This window comes from Schistocerca piceifrons, chromosome 1 (assembly GCF_021461385.2).
Source record: "Schistocerca piceifrons isolate TAMUIC-IGC-003096 chromosome 1, iqSchPice1.1, whole genome shotgun sequence".
NCBI lineage: Eukaryota > Metazoa > Arthropoda > Insecta > Orthoptera > Acrididae > Schistocerca > Schistocerca piceifrons.
The window spans coordinates 647,079,082-647,099,472 of NC_060138.1; the positions used below are offsets into that span (position 1 = coordinate 647,079,082).

At 42.3% G+C, this 20,391-nt stretch overlaps 1 protein-coding gene across 1 annotated transcript in view; it reads right to left on the reverse strand.

The window, feature by feature from the left end:
• LOC124805156 (serine/threonine-protein kinase D1) overlaps positions 1–20,391 on the reverse strand; it is a 244,912-nt gene that overhangs the window by 43,790 nt on the left and 180,731 nt on the right. The window lies entirely within an intron of this gene.

Genomic DNA, 20,391 nt, shown 5'->3' on the forward strand with positions numbered 1-20,391 from the left:
CTACCTGTTCCTCCAGACCACTTATATTTATAGTGTCTGAAGTTGCTAGTTTTTCCTTAAAATTTCTTTCCACATCATCAACTCGAGTGTTGATGCCTGCAATTTATGATTGGACAAAAGGGATCAGCTTATCCTGTCTTTCCACACTATCTTTTAAAGTATGCAGCCTTTGTTTTACCACGTCAAATAGGACATTACACACACACTGAAATGATCCAAATTTTTCACTAAATTCAGACCCTATATTGTTACACTTGTCTTCAGCGTCAGATTCTAATTTCTGGGTCAACTTCTGAAATTGGTCGTCTTGCTTTTGGCTCAGGTCAGTAAACATTTGATTCATCTGGACAGTTAAGGAATTATTTAATTCATTCTTTAAATCTAACAGCAAATTCTCCACTTTATCATTTAATGCATCAAACTTAGAATCTAAAGCTTCACCCTGTGCTTCTAGCTTTTCACTTAAGGTAGAGCTTATTTCATTCCTCAAAGAGGCAATTTGAGCAGTTGAAGTTACACTCTGTGCTTCTAACTTAACATCTAATTTAGACAGTACTGAGCCTATCTCCTTTTTTTAGAGCTTCATTCTGGGCTTTAATTAAATTTACTAATGCAGACAAATCTGGCATTCCCACCGTCACCCTGAGAGCTGTGACTGGTTCTGCTAGTTGTTGTTCTGGATCCATATTCATTTTACTCTTAGCTCTTGTTATCGATTAAAAAAAATCATCTCTACGCGTAATAACTATAACAACAGTTTATCCTTCAACAGTCCATTCAACTTTAACAAATAATTACTGGTTTTTGCTCACCCAACGTAGATTTCTAGCTGCGTTGGTGAGCGATCCGATGGTGAGTAGATGTGTAATCAATGCTGGTGGATGGCACTGGTGCAGGCGACATTGAATGTTGGTTTCAGCATCGGTGTCAGCGGGCGGATGCGTAGTCAGTACCGGTGAGCAGCGACTGGTGTAGTTGGCGTCAGTGGCTGGTTACGGTGTCAGCTCTATGTACAGGTGTGAAAACTGCTTACTCCCCACAACCAATCTCCTTAGTTGAAAAATTGAGTTCTTCTCTCCGGTTTTTTTCCTGCTTTTACTTCCTCAAGTCTTTTACTGCGTTGCACTCACAATTTTCTTCCACTGGTTTATTGGACTCAATACAACTATTGGAAACACTTCTCGTATCTTGTTATGTCCAGTTGCTATGGCAACTCATAATATCTTCTTCCCGTTTCTGTCGTAAAATTCCTGTTTTCTTAGGGTCCTGTCACTTAAGTCACCAAGTTCTAACGTTCTCTGGACGACATCACGAGACAGTGTGGTGCTGAGGTGCAAGACTCACGAGTCTTTCAATTCAGTTAACTTGCCCATTGTGTGTGTAGCCAATCCTCATCTCTGGTTAATCTGCTACCTCGATCTCCCAGAAGCTTCTTCTCCGAAGATATGGTGCTGGTTAAAGAAATTTACTAACTTCTTTTCTATTCTTGTAATAACTTGTATACTCGTAGAATACTTTTCAGTTCAATCACAAAATATTTTCAACGTTCATAAACAGTTACTTTGACAAGCTAACTCATTCTTCTAACATTAGAATCATTTACACTTCTGGGAAGTTAGCAGGGGGTGATTTGGAGGCAATGGAGGTGGATCATGGCTGGACAGAGGAATGAACTGAGTTAGGCAAGGTTCAGTACTGATCTTTGGTTGAGTCTGGCTGGTTGGGTTGATGGTGAAAAAGTGTTTCCTCTGTAGGGACCAGGAGAAGGTCTTTAACAACTCCTGCATGATTGAATTTGGGAGTGAGGCAAAAGGTGAGGCCTTTGGAAAGGACTGATATTTCTATGGGACTAAGGCTTCTGGAGGAAAGGTTCATGACTGTGTTGTGGGTCTGTTTAGGTTCTGGGTGGTGATGGGAGGGAGTTTTGGAGGGTGGGGCAGGTGTAGTAGGTCTGTGAGATAGGGTTTGTCAGCTATGAGGGGATTTGAGGGAGGTTTGGAGGTTGTTGTAGAGGTGGTGGACAGTGGCACTCCGAGGCGGGAATAGGACATGAGCAGGATGGAGAGCTTTTTGAGGTGGCGTGCATGTTGCTCAAGTTTCTACAGGGCAAGAGTTTCAATCCGTGTTATAGGTTGCAGGAATTTGGGATTACATAGCAAGAGAATTTTGCGGGCGGAGAGAAGGTACTGCAAGGAGGATTGAGCATGGTTGATATGGTTTACAGGACTATGCTGATGAGAGCTAAGGATTGATGGAATCTGAACAGGTGGAGATCATTGTGGAAGGAGCAATCAGAGATGGGTAATTTGATGGTACGGCCATTGGGGGGGGATTTTATGAGCCAAGCAACAATGCAGGAACAGTATGTGGGGCTGGGTTCTGGCTAGGGATAAGGAAACTTTTCTGTATTGACGCAGATGGAAGCAGCAAGGATCCATGGTGGTGCAAAAAATGCGAAAAATTACATAAAAAAGTAGAATTCCATCCGAAAAATTACGCAAAAATACACCCAAATAAGTGTGAAAAATCACGGAAAGAACGAAATGGATGCACAAGGGGGGGGGGGGGGGGGGGGGGGGAACGAGATGAAATCTGATGAGGACGACGATAGTGGAAGGTGACAACTCACTAAAACTGGCGAGAATAACTAAAAGGTAATAAATATTTGAATATTACCGTGGGTAGCATGTTTGAGTGTGGATAAGCGTGAATCTTTTTGTTGTGCCTATCGCGACTCAGCACCTCCACTATATGGTGAGTAGCAACTTTCCTTCTCTAATAAAATACAATGTTAAGGAGATAAAGTGTTATATCCCCTAGGGATGTTAATGTTCTGTGTTAACAGGCGGAGTGACAACTGCTGGCTCCCGAGTTGTTTTCAGTGTTCCTTCCAAGATTACTTTTCCTGCACCGAATTCCCTTTAAATCTGAAACTACACTATAATCTATTCTTGGATTCTTATACTATCCTATGGTCCTATGGCTTTTCCATCCTTGTCTTACTTGACTGACAAGCAATGGCTGCTGCAAATCACTAATATCAAGGCCATACTGCTTCTTGTAATAATAGCAATAAATTATCGTATCACTATTTGTGGTCTCCTAGGTGTTACACGTGCTTCTGGTCAACGTTATGTAATCAACTGAATAAATTGTGTTGTTGCGTCGAGTCAGTACTGAAGAATCTCTATGTGTTTTCATAATATGCTCTCTAAAAGCAGTTGGATTCCGATGTGATACATCCGCAGTTACATCCATAACAATTAGTGCCTGGTGTAGATGTAAGTCAACCACACGCTCCGCTCTAGTTAGCGACAGTCTTAAATCCCGCCATCAAAGTAGATTTAGAAGAAGTTTTTGAGTATTTAAGTTACCCATGCACTCCACTCTAGTTAGTGTTAAATCCCGCCACCAACATAGAGTTAGAAGAAGCCCTTGAGTATTTAAGTCACCCATGCACTCCGCTCTAGTCAGCGACGATCTCTAATCCCAGTATCAGAGTATAGTTAGGTCTCAGTTTTGCCTAAGCTGTTCTTTGAGAGTTACCAAGAAATATTAGATTAATAGAAGATGGAAATTTGTATGAAACATTACATAACACATAATTTTTTTACCCTTTGTAAGATATAATACAAATGTGATTCACCAGCCAGCCTTTTCCACCATCCAAGTATATTTAGGTTTTTATTTTTGCCTAAATTAGTCTTTGTATGTAATTTCTTCACCAGTTTTTCCATACAAACCTGTGTGTAGAGGTATTGATGAACGGCGACAGATATTGAGATATAGTGATGTGGAGGCGACATGAACTGAATAACTAGACAAATATTTGATTGATTTGATTGTAAGTAGTGTGTAATTTTCTATTTTTATAGAATATTTTATACCTTTTATGTAATGTAGTATAAATGGGGAGGGTCTGTATCGATTTTGAAAGGGGTGTGTAGTGTAAGTAAAAGCATGAGTAACATTACACACACATCACAACCTTCACACAACCATCACAGACAATTGTGACTGATTCTTCACCATTTTCTGCTCCATAGGGGTTGCTAAGATTTTTCTTTGGGGGCTTCAAAGGTGAAGGTGAGAATGTCCATTCTGTAGGAGTCATTTAACATCACACCTCCTCCAGCTTCTCACTCAAGTACCGGCGAAGTAGGGATCCCAGGGAAAGGGGGGGTGGGGGTGAAAGGGTTTTCTGTCTTTGGGGCTATCTTCTTTCACATCTTCGATCTTAGCAACTCTCTCTACATTTTCCTTTCTTACTTCTCTATTAAGTACCTATCTATCTTTCCCTCTTTCCATATGCCTATACTTCAATCGCTGAAGTCCTTCTCAATTTCCGTGGTTCATTATAACCTTCAACTTATTTCACAGAAGTCGGTCGAAGAATCAGGATACACAAACACACTTAAGCATACACACAACAAATCATGAAGACGCAAAGAGTGAATGTGTGTGTGTGTGTGTGTGTGTGTGTGTGTGTGTGTGTGTGGGCGCGCGCGCGCACGCACACACACACACACACACACACACACACACACACACACACGAGGGAAACATTCCACGTGGGAAAAATATATATAAAAAAAACAAAGATGCTGTGACTTACCAAACGAGAAAGCGCTAGTAGAGAGAGACAATTAAAAACACACACAAATTTCAAGCTTTCACAACCCAAGGTTGTTTCAGCAGGAAAGAGGGAAGGAGAGGGAAAGACGAAAGGATGTGTGTTTTAAGGGAGAGGGTAAGGAGTCATTCCAATCCCGGGAGCGGAAACACTTACCTTAGGGTGGAAGAAGGACAGGCATACACTCGTGCACACACAAACATATCCATCCGCACATATACAGACACAGGCAGACATATGTAAATGCCTAGTTTATTAACTCACACACACACACACACACACACACACACACACACATATCCATCCGCACATATACAGACACAGGCAGACGTATGTAAATGCAAAGAGGTTGGGCAGAGATGTCAGATGAGGCGGAAGTACAGAGGCAAAGATGTTGTTGAATGACAGGTGAGATACGAGCGGCAGCAACTTGAAATTAGCAGAGGTTGAGGCCTGGTGGGTAATGGGAAGAGAGAATAGATTGAAGGGCAAGTACCCATCTCTGGAGTTCTGATAGGTTGGTGTCAGTGGGAAGTATCCAGATAGCCCGGACGGTGTAACACTGTGCCAAGATACGCTGGCCGTGCACCGAGGCACGTTTAGCCACAGGATGATCCTCATTACCAACAAACACTGTCTGCCCGTATCCGTTCATGCGAATGGACAGTTTGTTGCTGGTCATTCCCACATAGAAGGTTTCACAGTGTAGGCATGTCAGTTGGTAAATCATGTGGGTGCTTTCACATGTGGCTCTGCCTTTGATCGTGTACACCTTCCGGGTTACAGGACTGGAGTAGGTGGTGGTGGGAGAGTGCATGGGACAGGTTTTACACTGGGGGCAGTTACAAGGGTAGGAGCCAGAGGGTAGGGAAGGTGATTTGGGGATTTCATAGGGATGAACCAAGAGGTTACGAAGGTTAGGTGGACGGCGGAAAGACACTCTTAGTAGAGTGGGGAGGATTTCATGAAGGATGGATCTCATTTCAGGGCAGGATTTGAGGAAGTCATATCCCTGCTGGAGAGCCACATTCAGAGTCTGATCCAGTCCCAGAAAGTATCCTGTCACAAGTGGGGCACTTTTGGGGTTCTTCTGTGGGAGGTTCTGGGTTTGAGGGGATGAGAAAGTGGCTCTGGTTATTTGCTTCTGTACAAGGTCGGGAGGGTAGTTGTGGGATGCGAAAGCTGTTTTCAGGTTATTCGTGTAATGGTTCAGGGATTCAGCACTGGAGCAGATTCGTTTGCCATGAAGACCTAAGCTGTAGGGAAGGGACCATTTGACATGGAATGGGTGGCAGCTGTCTTAATTGTTTGCCTGTGTCTGTATATGTGTGGATGGATATGTGTGTGTGTGTGTGTGGGCGAGTGTATACTTGTCCTTTTTTCCCGCTAAGGGAAGTCTTTCCACTACCGGGATTGGAATGACTCTTTACCCTCTCCGTTAAAACCCGCATCCTTTTGTCTTTCCCTCTCCTTCCCTCTTTCCTGATGAAGCAACCTTGGGTTGGGAAAGCTTGAAATTTCTCATTTGGTGTGTATATATATATTATTAAGGAGTAAGTAAGCTTAAAATATATTGAATAATGGATGTAGGCACGATGTATGCTGGAAACGTAGAAGTTGTTGAGTAAAGGAGGACTCTATGATATGAAGTGAGGTATTAAAGAGAGAGTATGAAGTGTGAAATAGATTTTAATTTTACCAGATAATATTTAATTATGGTGTGCATAAAGATGTATACTGGGGTGTTGAACTATGAAGCCTTCTCAGGAAGGAGAAGGAGGGTGCACCCAGTATTTATTGGATGAAATGGGCAGAAAGGCAGACCCAAGAGAGGCTGACCTATACTGTGTGGACAGGGGCACCAAGAAGGGGATTGACCTGTACCACAGATTAGGAAGTTAAAAGGGGCATACCTACCAAAACAGAAGGAGGAAGAGCATTCATAGAGTCAACTTGTAGTTAAGGTATAGGTACTGTGCCTAAAAGGAAAAGAGCAGTATTGAGACAAAAGTCACAACATTTTGCAGAAATTATTCTGTTAAGTTTGAATTGTCCATTCTACTAGCAGTGTCAGGTTGTATGTTTACTTGCCCAGAGTTCCTCCAGACTACGAGAGACTGTAGATAATGAAACGGATAAGTACTAAAGAAAGAAAGAAAAAGAAAACCAGTACAGAATGGTAGTGTGAAGAGCAACCATAATTAAGGGTCTGTGACACCGGTAGTTTACGATTGGAAATTGAGACAGAGTCCTAATGAATCCCAAATATTAGGAAAACTTATCAAAGTACCATTAAATATTGAGTTTGATGTCAACTTAGTGTAAGAGTAGAATGAAGGAAAAGTTAGTTAAAGTTTACTCTAAATAAGTACAACGAGTTGTGTTGGAATGTATACTGTTAAAATTGTATGTGATATGAGTTTACCTAATGATTTTATAAAATATCACGTGTTTGATTTAAGGGAGGGAATATGAAGTGCTTCGAGAATTTCGGAGGAAATTCTAGAATCACTCAGCCTTTCATTGTTTTGAACACCCAATATTTTAGATATGAGTAGGAGAAACGAATCAGCCAACTGCACACTGTTTATTTGTATATGCGGGTCAAAAACAACAGCCACAAGGAAAAAGATGGACACGGTGGCCAAACGGCAGCGGACAAGTACTTGCTAAAGAGTCCACAGAGTTTCGTGTACAGGCAAAGAAGAACAAGAAAAGTTATGTAGTATTCTGTGGTCTTTAATGTCTGTGATGATTGTAAAAAGACTAGTGGACAGTTGAAAGCAGGTTCCTAAGGACACTTATGAATTGGACTCGTCTGAGACTACTGATTCTCGAATTACTCTATGTTGGTTGGTTGGTTATGATTGAAGCGAGACACATGTAAGCTATTTTGAAGAAGTGTAAATGATTCTAATGTTCGAAGAATGAGTTCGCTTGCCAAAGTTATTGTTTATGAACGTTGAAAATATATTGTGATTGAACTGAAAAGTATTCCACAAGTACACAAATTATTTCAAGAATAGAAAAGTAGTTAGTAAATTTATTTAACCAGTACCATATCTTCGAAGAAGAAGCTTTCAGGAGATCGACATAGCAGATTAACCAGAGAAGAGGATCAGCTACACACAACGGGCAAGTTAACTGAATTGAGAGGTGTGTGAGTCTTGCACCGCACTGTCTCTTGATGTCGTCCAGAGAACGTTAAGGGTGGGTTATTGAACAGTTTATTAGAGGAGTTACAATTGGGAAGTAAAATGAATTTATCAAATCAATTTCCAAAATTCAAACTTGATGGGGAAATTCATACCACCAAATCTTTACCAAAAACCTGAGAGGACAGCAAAAAAATAGGTTTTGCCTTGAGTTATTTGATAGATGATGCCACAGAATGGGGTACTGGTCATTCTGAGGAATTTTTGTCTTAGAAGGATTTTAAGGAGAAATTTAGGGCAAAATATAGGTCTACTAGCACACAAGAGAAATTTGCATCAGAGTTATTTGACCCGAAATACCATAGTAACTCTTGGGAAGTTTTTAAAAGTATACTCATTGTAAATATTCAGATAAGCTAATAAGGGGGTCCTATTTGGTGAAAATATTGATACGAAGGTTGTCATATTATGTACAAAAAGAAGTGTGGTATAGAGGCTGGACGAGGTTAATGATTTATTAACTTTTGTTGAGGGATTAGATACACTGAACAAAGAAAGGAATCAACATATGCCAGAGGATAACAGGGGAAGTAATAGCATGGATAATAAATGATTCCCAAACTAGTTCTTTAAGAAACAAAATACTAATTTACGCCAAGTATGAAGAGAAAACAAAAATAGGAATACACCTGTGACAGGGCAAAACATTTCCTACCCCCAACACAATAAAGAGTGTCAAAACAGCAATATATCTTCACAAATATTTGTGCCTGAAGTAGCAGCTAGTAGTGAGAACAACAGAACACAAGGAAATCAAAGAGGAGCAGAGAATACAATGATTACATTGCTTTACCCTATAATAGTTATGTGAAAAAAATACAGAATGTAGTGGAACAGGGACCACGATCCAGGATGTAACGAACAGCTATTAGGCCGATACATAGAAAAGGTTATTTCCTTTACCCATAATACAGCTACATGAGAATGGTTACTGGAGGAGGAGGAGGAGGAGGAGGAGGAGGAGGAGGAGGAAGAAGAAGAAATGGGTATATCAATTGAAACCCACAGTAACTGGGACAATTTACAGAAAACCCATAGATGTTTATACTGATTTGGATAGTGAAGTACCATTAATTTCACAAGAACTAGTACATACTATGAAAACCAAATCTGCATTTCCATTGTTACTGGTCACAGGAATATATTTAGTAGGTATTACTGGAAACAAAGGTAAGCCTGTGAAGCATGAAACGAGAATACCTATCACCAAAGGAGAACATGAATTTTTGCAAACTTTATTAATAGTGTCGAATATAAATTTATCTATGTTACTCGGTTTGGATTGGTTGTTAAAGTACAAAGTAGTTGTAAATTTTGATACCAAGACCTTATTTTGTAATTTCAATGGAAGCAGTGGAGAAATCCCATTTAAGTCAGATGCTGATATACGTTCAACTCTCACATTAAATGCGAAAATACATTTAACTGTAACTGCTCAGTTAGTTTTGCAAGATGAAATGGTAAATGACATACTAACTAGTGAAAGACTAATATTTAACAAAGCTTATGAATCAACAATGTTAACTGCAGAACAAAAACAAGAGTTATTCAAAATTCTAATTAAATACAGTGATATAATTTCTGACAAATCAGGCATTACAGGAAATTACATATGTAAATTTAAGATAAAGGATTCAAATCTTCTCTTCTGTAAACCATATCCAGTACCTACAAGAACGAGAGCAGCTGTTCAAGAGGAAATCAACAAAATGATAAGAGAATCAAATTGTTGAACAAAGTTTGAACGTATACAGTAACCCATTACTTGTAGCGAAGAAGGCTCCAGGAGGGGTTGTTTGGTGTTGGATGCTCGTACAATAAACAAACAAATAGAAACTGAAAAGAGACAGACCCGTTAGTACACAGGAATTATTAACCAAATTTGTACAGGCCAAATATTTCAGCTCCATGGATCTCACAAATGGTTATTGGCAGATCAAGCTACAAGATGACTCTAAAAAATATACCGCATTTTTACTTGATGGAAAATCTTGCCAATTTAGAGTATTTCGGTGTCCGTTTTCATATAGGCATTCAAATGAAGCGTAGGTAAAGAACTGTTCAAGAACTCATTATACATGTAGATGACATTTTGCTAGTATTGAAAACTTCAAAAGACCATTGTCATTTACTCATGGGAACTTTACAAAGGCTGAATGAAAAGGAGATGACTATAAAATTGTCAAAATCACATTTTGTGAGGGAGGAATCAAATTTTTTGGGACATTTAATTGGGGTTAAGGGCATAAAACAAAACCCACCCAGAATAAGAGCTATACAGGAGTGTCTGGAACCCAAAATCTAAAACAATTGCATTCGTTTTTAGGATTAGTGGGATTCTGCCATCAATATATTCAGGGACAAGTACTGAACGATCCATGGTTATTACATCTTTTAAAGCTACGATCATGATATGAGAGTTCAGCGGAGGCATTTGCAAATACACTCCTGGAAATGGAAAAAAGAACACATTGACACCGGTGTGTCAGACCCACCATACTTGCTCCGGACACTGCAAGAGGGCTGTACAAGCAATGATCACACGCACGGCACAGCGGACACACCAGGAACCGCGGTGTTGGCTGTCGAATGGCACTAGCTGCGCAGCATTTGTGCACCGCCGCCGTCAGTGTCAGCCAGTTTGCCGTGGCATACGGAGCTCCATCGCAGTCTTTAACACTGGTAGCATGCCGCGACAGCGTGGACGTGAACCGTATGTGCAGTTGACGGACTTTGAGCGAGGGCATATAGTGGGCATGCGGGAGGCCGGGTGGACGTACCGCCGAATTGCTCAACACGTGGGGCGTGAGGTCTCCACAGTACATCGATGTTGTCGCCAGTGGTCGGCGGAAGGTGCACGTGCCCGTCGACCTGGGACCGGACCGCAGCGACGCACGGATGCACGCCAAGACCGTAGGATCCTACGCAGTGCCGTAGGGGACCGCACCGCCACTTCCCAGCAAATTAGGGACACTGTTGCTCCTGGGGTATCGGCGAGGACCATTCGCAACCATCTCCATGAAGCTGGGCTACGGTCCCGCACACCGTTAGGCCGTCTTCCGCTCACGCCCCAACATCGTGCAGCCCGCCTCCAGTGGTGTCGCGACAGGCGTGAATGGAGGGACGAATGGAGACGTGTCGTCTTCAGCGATGAGAGTCGCTTCTGCCTTGGTGCCAATGATGGTCGTATGCGTGTTTGGCGCCGTGCAGGTGAGCGCCACAATCAGGACTGCATACGACCGAGGCACACAGGGCCAACACCCGGCATCATGGTGTGGGGAGCGATCTCCTACACTGGCCGTACACCACTGGTGATCGTCGAGGGGACACTGAATAGTGCACGGTACATCCAAACCGTCATCGAACCCATCGTTCTACCATTCCTAGACCGGCAAGGGAACTTGCTGTTCCAACAGGACAATGCACGTCCGCATGTATCCCGTGCCACCCAACGTGCTCTAGAAGGTGTAAGTCAACTACCCTGGCCAGCAAGACCTCTGGATCTGTCCCCCATTGAGCATGTTTGGGACTGGATGAAGCGTCGTCTCACGCGGTCTGCACGTCCAGCACGAATGCTGGTCCAACTGAGGCGCCAGGTGGAAATGGCATGGCAAGCCGTTCCACAGGACTACATCCAGCATCTCTACGATCGTCTCCATGGGAGAATAGCAGCCTGCATTGCTGCAAAAGGTGGATATACACTGTACTAGTGCAGACATTGTGCATGCTCTGTTGCCTGTGTCTATGTGCCTGTGGTTCTGTCAGTGTGATCATGTGATGTATCTGACCCCAGGAATGTTTCAATAAAGTTTCCCCTTCCTGGGACAATGAATTCACGGTGTTCTTATTTCAATTTCCAGGAGTGTATTAAACTGCTAGATGCCCTACTCTCAGTCATCTTGTAATGAATGAGCCATTTAAGTTGGTCACAAATGATGCACCAGAGTACGGAATCATGGTGGAATTATTCCAAGGGGAGAGAGAAAGTTAAACAGCTGTAAAGAACTATCGTAACCCCAGTCAGAAAATTCTGACTGGATGATGACAAATGAGGTGTCATTTTTGAAAGCACCATCAGATCAATCAAGATGGACACTATGTAATCCATGTAGTGCAGTAACACATCTGATACGGGTTATACACAAAGGATATGGTCATTATGGAATAAGGAAGTGTAAATTTTATTATTTCAAGAATATGAGTCAGAAGATAGTAACTGTGTTGAGATCAAGTACCACCTGTCAACTTGTTAGAGGATAATAGTTATGTACACTATAAACTATATCTGATTATTCCAAAAGGTTTGCACGATTTAACAGCAGCAGACTTCTGTGGCCAATTACCTACAGGTAGCGGACGAGAAAATTATATAATGGCATTGGTCGAATGCTGGTGAAAGTATGTTAAACTTTATCCCATTAAGCAAGAGAATACGAATACAGTAATGCATTGTTTGCAAGAGTATTTTCAAGATACGGGTAAACCATGATGCCTATTAACTGCTAATGGCCTACAATTTATTAGCCATAATTTTAAGTAATTCTTGGCTTGGGATGGGATAAAACACATAACTACACTCCTGGAAATGGAAAAAAGAACACATTGACACCGGTGTGTCAGACCCACCATACTTGCTCCGGACACTGCGAGAGGGCTGTACAAGCAATGATCACACGCACGGCACAGCGGACACACCAGGAACCGCGGTGTTGGCCGTCGAATGGCGCTAGCTGCGCAGCATTTGTGCACCGCCGCCGTCAGTGTCAGCCAGTTTGCCGTGGCATACGGAGCTCCATCGCAGTCTTTAACACTGGTAGCATGCCGCGACAGCGTGGACGTGAACCGTATGTGCAGTTGACGGACTTTGAGCGAGGGCGTATAGTGGGCATGCGGGAGGCCGGGTGGACGTACCGCCGAATTACTCAACACGTGGGGCGTGAGGTCTCCACAGTACATCGATGTTGTCGCCAGTGGTCGGCGGAAGGTGCACGTGCCCGTCGACCTGGGGCCGGACCGCAGCGACGCACGGATGCACGCCAAGACCGTAGGATCCTACGCAGTGCCGTAGGGGACCGCACCGCCACTTCCCAGCAAATTAGGGACACTGTTGCTCCTGGGGTATCGGCGAGGACCATTCGCAACCGTCTCCATGAAGCTGGGCTACGGTCCCGCACACCGTTAGGCCGTCTTCCGCTCACGCCCCAACATCGTGCAGCCCGCCTCCAGTGGTGTCGCGACAGGCGTGAATGGAGGGACGAATGGAGACGTGTCGTCTTCAGCGATGAGAGTCGCTTCTGCCTTGGTGCCAATGATGGTTGTATGCGTGTTTGGCGCCGTGCAGGTGAGCGCCACAATCAGGACTGCATACGACCGAGGCACACAGGGCCAACACCGGGCATCATGGTGTGGGGAGCGATCTCTTACACTGGCCGTACACCACTGGTGATCGTCGAGGGGACACTGAATAGTGCACGGTACATCCAAACCGTCATCGAACCCATCGTTCTACCATTCCTAGACCGGCAAGGGAACTTGCTGTTCCAACAGGACAATGCACGTCCGCATGTATCCCGTGCCACCCAACGTGCTCTAGAAGGTGTAAGTCAACTACCCTGGCCAGCAAGATCTCCGGATCTGTCCCCCATTGAGCATGTTTGGGACTGGATGAAGCGTCGTCTCACGCGGTCTGCACGTCCAGCACGAACGCTGGTCCAACTGAGGCGCCAGGTGGAAATGGCATGGCAAGCCGTTCCACAGGACTACATCCAGCATCTCTACGATCATCTCCATGGGAGAATAGCAGCCTGCATTGCTGCGAAAGGTGGATATACACTGTACTAGTGCCGACATTGTGCATGCTCTGTTGCCTGTGTCTATGTGCCTGTGGTTCTGTCAGTGTGATCATGTGATGTATCTGACCCCAGGAATGTGTCAATAAAGTTTCCCCTTCCTGGGACAATGAATTCACGGTGTTCTTATTTCAATTTCCAGGAGTGTATATCCAAGTATAGTCCACAAACTAATCCTTGCAAAAGTGTTATGAAGGAATTAGAATGAATGTGTAAAATGTACTCTTCTATCAGGCATACTACCTGGGCACAACTAGAGCTGAAATTTCAAGTAATCCTTAATGAATTACCGCATATGTCAACAGGTTTATGCTCCTGTACAAATTATGAATGAAACCTTTGTTAAAATTCTGTACCTGGCCGAATTTGCCGGCTGTTGACATGGAAAAGTTGCAAGAGAAGATATAAGAGAATTTGCTTACACAGGGGAGGGGGGGGGGGGGGAAGAGTCAGAAATTTTAGTAATAAGGCTATTGCATCAAACTTACAAATAAATGATTTGGTATTATTACGAGATTTTCAGCATAGCTCAAATTTCAAGAAATAAAAGTTACAGTGGACCTTTTAAAGTTCAGAATATGTCACATAACAAAAGTAGTGTATATAATAGATCCTGATATAGGGCAATATAAAGGATTATACACTATAGATATGATTAAAAGATTTAAGGCTCCAGGAGATTAGCACCCTTTGTGAATTCGGTTGATTGACAACCACCGGCCATCCATGTTAAATTGTTTCTGTATTTCTATCTTAGTTTTCTTGGGACATTTTCTATCTTCTTTAACTGTGACTATTCTATTATCTTTTATTAATATTATACCTCATACCACCATATTTTCCAGAAATACAGTGGGGTGGGGGTGGAAGGCTGACCACAACACCTGTACCCATGGTGTCTGGTGTTTATTCAATAATAATACATTTATAAGGATAGCCATGAGCTTAGTTAATAAACTTAACTATAAATTAACATTTCAATGAAAATTTTGAAGATTTGCAATGCACACTTAGTAGACGAAAAACCAAGAATAAGAAAGATTTTAGCTCTATTATCATATGATAGTTACACTACTATGAGATTAGCAGATAAATGCTTTAAATCACAAGATCCAGGCATTAGCTACGAATATAGTAAGCTAAATAGTCTCGAATTTAGAATAAGATGCTATTGGTTTTTTACATTCTTTAAACATAAAGAAAGAAGAACAGAATTGCTGGGTTTGTATTTGAATCTTATCAGGGAAGGTCAATCATGGGTAGTGATATCACCGAATGTGGACCGACCACAGAAATTATACTGATCACTGACGATGATTTCCATAGATATACTTGCCTATTCCATTGCATTTCATAAGGGTTTGTTAGGATCAATTTTTGGGGTGTCTGTGAAGGAGAAGCTGTAGCAAGCCTGTTCTGTAGTGAATGCAAAACGACTTCTCCCTCCGGTGCCATGGTGTAGTACCTTAGCATATGGGGTCCCCAGGGTGGGGGGTGGTACAGGAATACATTCTTTGATTCTAACATACCTGTCTCTCTATTTCCTTTTCTTACCTCCTGTCTTCCCTTTGTCAGTTCCTATCATAGGATCTCTTCTTTGTACAGTCTATACAGGGTGTTACAAAAAGATATGGCCAAACTTTCAGGAAACATTCCTCACACACAAATAAAGAAAAGATGTTATGTGGACATGTGTCCGGAAATGCTTAGTTTCCATGTTAGAGCTCATTTTAGTTTTGTCAGTATGTACTGTACTTCTTCGATTCACCGCCAGTTGGCCCAATTGAAGGAAGGTAATGTTGACTTCGGTGCTTGTGTTGACACGTGACTCATTGCTCATCAAGCACATCAGTGCGTAGCATCAACAGGTTAGTGTTCATCACGAACATGGTTTTGCAGTCAGTGCAATGTTTACAAATGCGGAGTTGGCAGATGCCCATTTGATGTATGGATTAGCATGGGGCAATAGCCATGGCGCGGTACGTTTGTATCGAGACAGATTTCCAGAACGAAGCTGTCCCGACAGGAAGACGCTTGAAGCAATTGATCGGCGTCTTAGGGAGCACGGAACATTCCAGCCTATGACTCGCGACTGGGGAAGACCTAGAACGATGAGGACACCTGCAATGGACGAGGCAATTCTTCATGCAGTTAACGATAACCCTAATGTCAGCGTCAGAGAAGTTGCTGCTGTACAAGGTAATGTTGACCACGTCACTGTATGGAGAGTGCTACGGGAGAACCAGTTGTTTCTGTACTATGTACAGCATGTGTAGGCACAATCAGCAGCTGATTGGCCTCCACGGGTGCACTTCTGCGAATGGTTCATCCAACAATGTGTCAATCCTCATTTCAGTGCAAATGTTCTCTTTACGGATGAGGCTTCATTCCAACGTGATCAAATTGTAAATTTTCACAATCAACATGTGTGGGCTGACAAGAATCCGCACGCAATTGTGCAATCACGTCATCAACACAGATTTTCTGTGAACGTTTGGGCAGGCATTGTTGGTGATGTCTTGATTGGGCCCCATGTTCTTCCACCTACGCTCAATGGAGCACGTCATCATGATTTCATGTGGGATACTCTACCTGTGCTGCTAGAACATGTACGACACAACATGTGGTTCATGCATGATGGAGCTCCTGCACATTTCAGTCGAAGTGTTCCTACGCTTCTCAACAACAGATTCGGTGACCGATGGATTGGTAGAGGCGGACCAATTCCATGGCCTCCTCACTCTCCTGACCTCAACCATCTTGACTTTCATTTATGGGGGCATTTGAAAGCTCTTGTCTATGCAACCCCGGTACCAAATGTAGAGACTCTTCATGCTCGTATTGTGGACGGCTGTGATACAATACGCCATTCTCCAGGGCTGCATCAGGGATTCCATGCGACGGAGGGTGGATGCATGTATCCTCGCTAACGGAGGACATTTTGAACATTTCCTGTAACAAAGTGTTTGAAGTCACGCTGGTACATTCTGTTACTGTGTGTTTCCATTCCACGATTAATGTGATTTGAAGAGAAGTAGTAAAATGAGCTCTATCATGGAAAGTAAGCGTTTCCGGACACATGTCCACATAACATATTTTTTTTCTTTTTGTGTGAGGAATGTTTCCTGAAAGTTTGGCCGTACCTTTTTGTAACACCCTGTATAGCAGAGTTTACAACCTACAACAGTAGGATTGCATTGGCAGGTACTTCAAATTTAATGATGACAATAGACTAACAGGATTTTTTAGAGTTAAGTAAGCAGCACATGTTTGTCACGCCACACACTGTAGGGGAGAAGAGTCCAGGTAGGACATGGAAGGAAAGACAAAAACTCAATGTAAACCCACTTCCATAGGTGGTCAGAGCAGAGACATGGTGAGAAACATTGCACAGGTGCCAACTTATTGAGGGAGCAGGCATGGCAGGAGCAGCACAAGTGTTCAAAGCTAGCATCAGTGCTGGGCCAGGCCAATGTCTTCATGCTTGTCATCCCCCAATGCAAATCATGGCATTCCAACACGCGTAGTCGAATACGAAGCAAGACCTTATGAGTTAACAGGAGAATAAGAAGGTTTGATAGCTAGTATTCTACAAGGAGCAGGTCCATGAGGAAAAAAAATTTTAATACCAGGACACAAAAGTGCTAATGCTATCCTAGTGTATTCACAAGAAATACCTGGAATAAAATCTTTTTAGAAGGGAGAAGTTCAGATATTTTGATTGACAGCAATCACGTAAGATCAACAGAAAGCAATTATGGGAGAGTGACAAAAGATAGAAAAAGTGAGCTAGTAACTGTGTTTACTGATGAAGCTGAGATGGAGCATACCCAAATAGAGGATAAGGTGTACAAGAGGAAAAGGGTGGGTGGATCCATAGGAGGAATGGCATATAGCTTCGTCTGGTGAATCTGTGGGAGGAATGACCTGTACCATTTATTATTATTATTATTATTGTTATTATTATTATTATTATGGAAATAAGAGTATACCAACATCTACAATGGTATAGAGATTTGACACAGTGACTGCCCGTAGAAGGAATGTAAGTGCAGTGAATACAGAAGTATGAAGCTGTATAACGACTGGTGGTCACGATATGAAAGTTTTCTCCAAAGTAGTTCTATAATCGAATCGACTTAACTGATAGTAGAGACAAAAACAGTTGGAGCAGGAATGTTCCATGCTTGTGGACTCAAGCTTGTACTGAGATTTGACTCCAGAGACTGAATAGAAGGCATATACCCGAGAAGAACTCCTCTGGTAATAATAATGTGAGAAAGAGTAACATATACAAGAATGAACTCTCATGTATACTGGCTTGAATGCAATGCATTGCTAAATAAATACAGAAACCACAAGGGAGGTGAAGAAGTTGATTTAAGTGGATCATGATAAAGTGACATCTTGCTATATAGAAAGACTAGTCATTACAGGACAGTTTCTTGCATCACACAGGGTGTGAAGTACATAAGATGAAGATACACAAAGTAGACTAACACTGTTAAACACAATTTACCTGAAATGAAACAACAAGACATATTCAAAATGAACTTTTGTTCCTTTTTAAAGGAGGAAATAATATCAAGTGTTTAAGTTAGTTGTTTTTTGAGATTGTGAGAGGTCCCAACCTCTTTCCTTTAAGTGAGAATATGATGTATTATATGCTGTTTATGCAAACAACATTTCACACTCCTTAGTCATAATAGAATAATATTAAGTTAGGAATAAGAAGTAATTGGATAGATAAAAAATGTACTCACCAAGCAGTGTGTTCTCCTGCTGCCACTTGGTGGATATATTTTTTATCTATGCAATTACATCATATTGTCAAAAATGGATTATTTTCGTTGTTATACAAGGAAAGAGAAGTCCCAGAACATACACTGTACACGGCTGTTTGTTCTGTTCAGTCTTTAAACGGAAGGTGCGGAATATGAGAAAATGGCAAGATGTGATGATAAATAAACGGCGCCACTTACTGTAGGTAGGGCTTTTTACATTTTGGTCTCGCGGCTTGGCAGTGGCTTCACGGTCCAAGAGCAACCACACTCTCCAAGAATGAAAACAAAAGACAGGGTGGGTTTTGTGACAAATGAAATATATTGTAATCTGGATTGTCATGTTGAGTCTTCGAGGTGCATGCAGCATGTTATGATCTGTACATGCATCAAGAAAATATATGTTTGTAAAAGGAAAGTAGTGGATGTGCTTTTCCGTGATATGAGTAGAAGTTTTCTTCTTTTGCTCCAATAACAGGTGCTGAACGTGAGGAAGTTAAGCCTTTTCTTGGCTGTACATGGAATTTCAGAGGTACTGATTGGCAGGATCTCTACTTCAAGAGAATCACCTATGGCAACCAGACTAAAAGAAAAAGGTTAAATACATTAAATGTTAAGTCGGCTGACAGATCTCATGAAGTGTTCTGACTCAGCTTCAACTATAAGGAGCGAGCCAGCAGCTACATAAAACCTTAAAGCAATTGCAAAAATACTTGAAAAGTCACAGAATCGAGAAGTTACTCCAGCACTGTCAGACTGTTGTAAATGGTGAAATTTTCTGTTATGTGTGTTTGTTCTGTTTATTAAATTTATGGAAAAATGCTAAGAAATTATCCACCAACCCAATAATTTGCAGGTACACAACAATCTGGTATGGTTCATGGTGTGGGTTCCTGTTGTCATGTCCTAGTTCATGAACCACGGGCAATGTATGAGTGGCCAAGTAAGTGGTCCTGACAGTCAGAATACCAGTTACTTTGGAATAAGGCTGGTCACCTTTGTGCTCAGACGGCAAAGACTACCAAATCCACCGGTTAGTCCCTCAACCGTTAGGGGTAAAACCCAATGGGACCCGGGGCAAGTAAGGCTAGCAACCTGCTTCCCTGGTACTTTAAATATGATGCTGGCAACAATCAGAGCAAAATGCCTCGGACCTTTGGAGGTGACGGAGTCCCACCTCTAATTGACAAATCAGGGACTCCTAAGATATGACTCGGCAAAAGAATGGTAATGAGATGGGGAGCTATTAATATCAATGGGGGCTGCTCTGGGAAGAAGGTAGAGTTGGCAGAGGCTGCAAGTAAGATGGGGTTGGACGTTTTAGCTGTTAGTGACATTAAGGGGTGAGAAAGAAGAGGAAGTGGGAGAATACAAGGTTTACCTGTCAGGAGTCAAAGCAGGAATAGCACAATGGGGTGTAGGGCTTTACATCAGGAAAGAAATGGAATCCAGCGTAGTTGCAATAAGGTATGTAAACGAACGACTGATGTGGATAGATTTGACAGTGTCTAACAAGAAAATTAGGATTGTGTCAGCATATTCGCATTGTGAAGGGACAGATCAAGATAAGATGGATAGTCTTTATGACGCACTCAGTGACGTAGTTGTTGGAGTAAAGGACAAGGACAGTGTTCTGCTCATGTGTGATTTTAATGCCAGGATTGGAAATCGAACAGAAGGGTATGAAAAGGTTATGGGTAAATTTGGAGAGGATATGGAGGCTAACAGGAACAGGAAACAACTCTTGGATTTCTGTGCCAGTATGGGCTTAATAATCACAAACTCCTTTTTTAAACATAAGAACATTCACCGGTATACTTGGGAAGGCAGGGGAACCAGATCTGTCATTGATTATATAATAACAGATCAGGAATTCAGGAAGGCTGTGAGGGATACACGTGTATTCAGGGGAT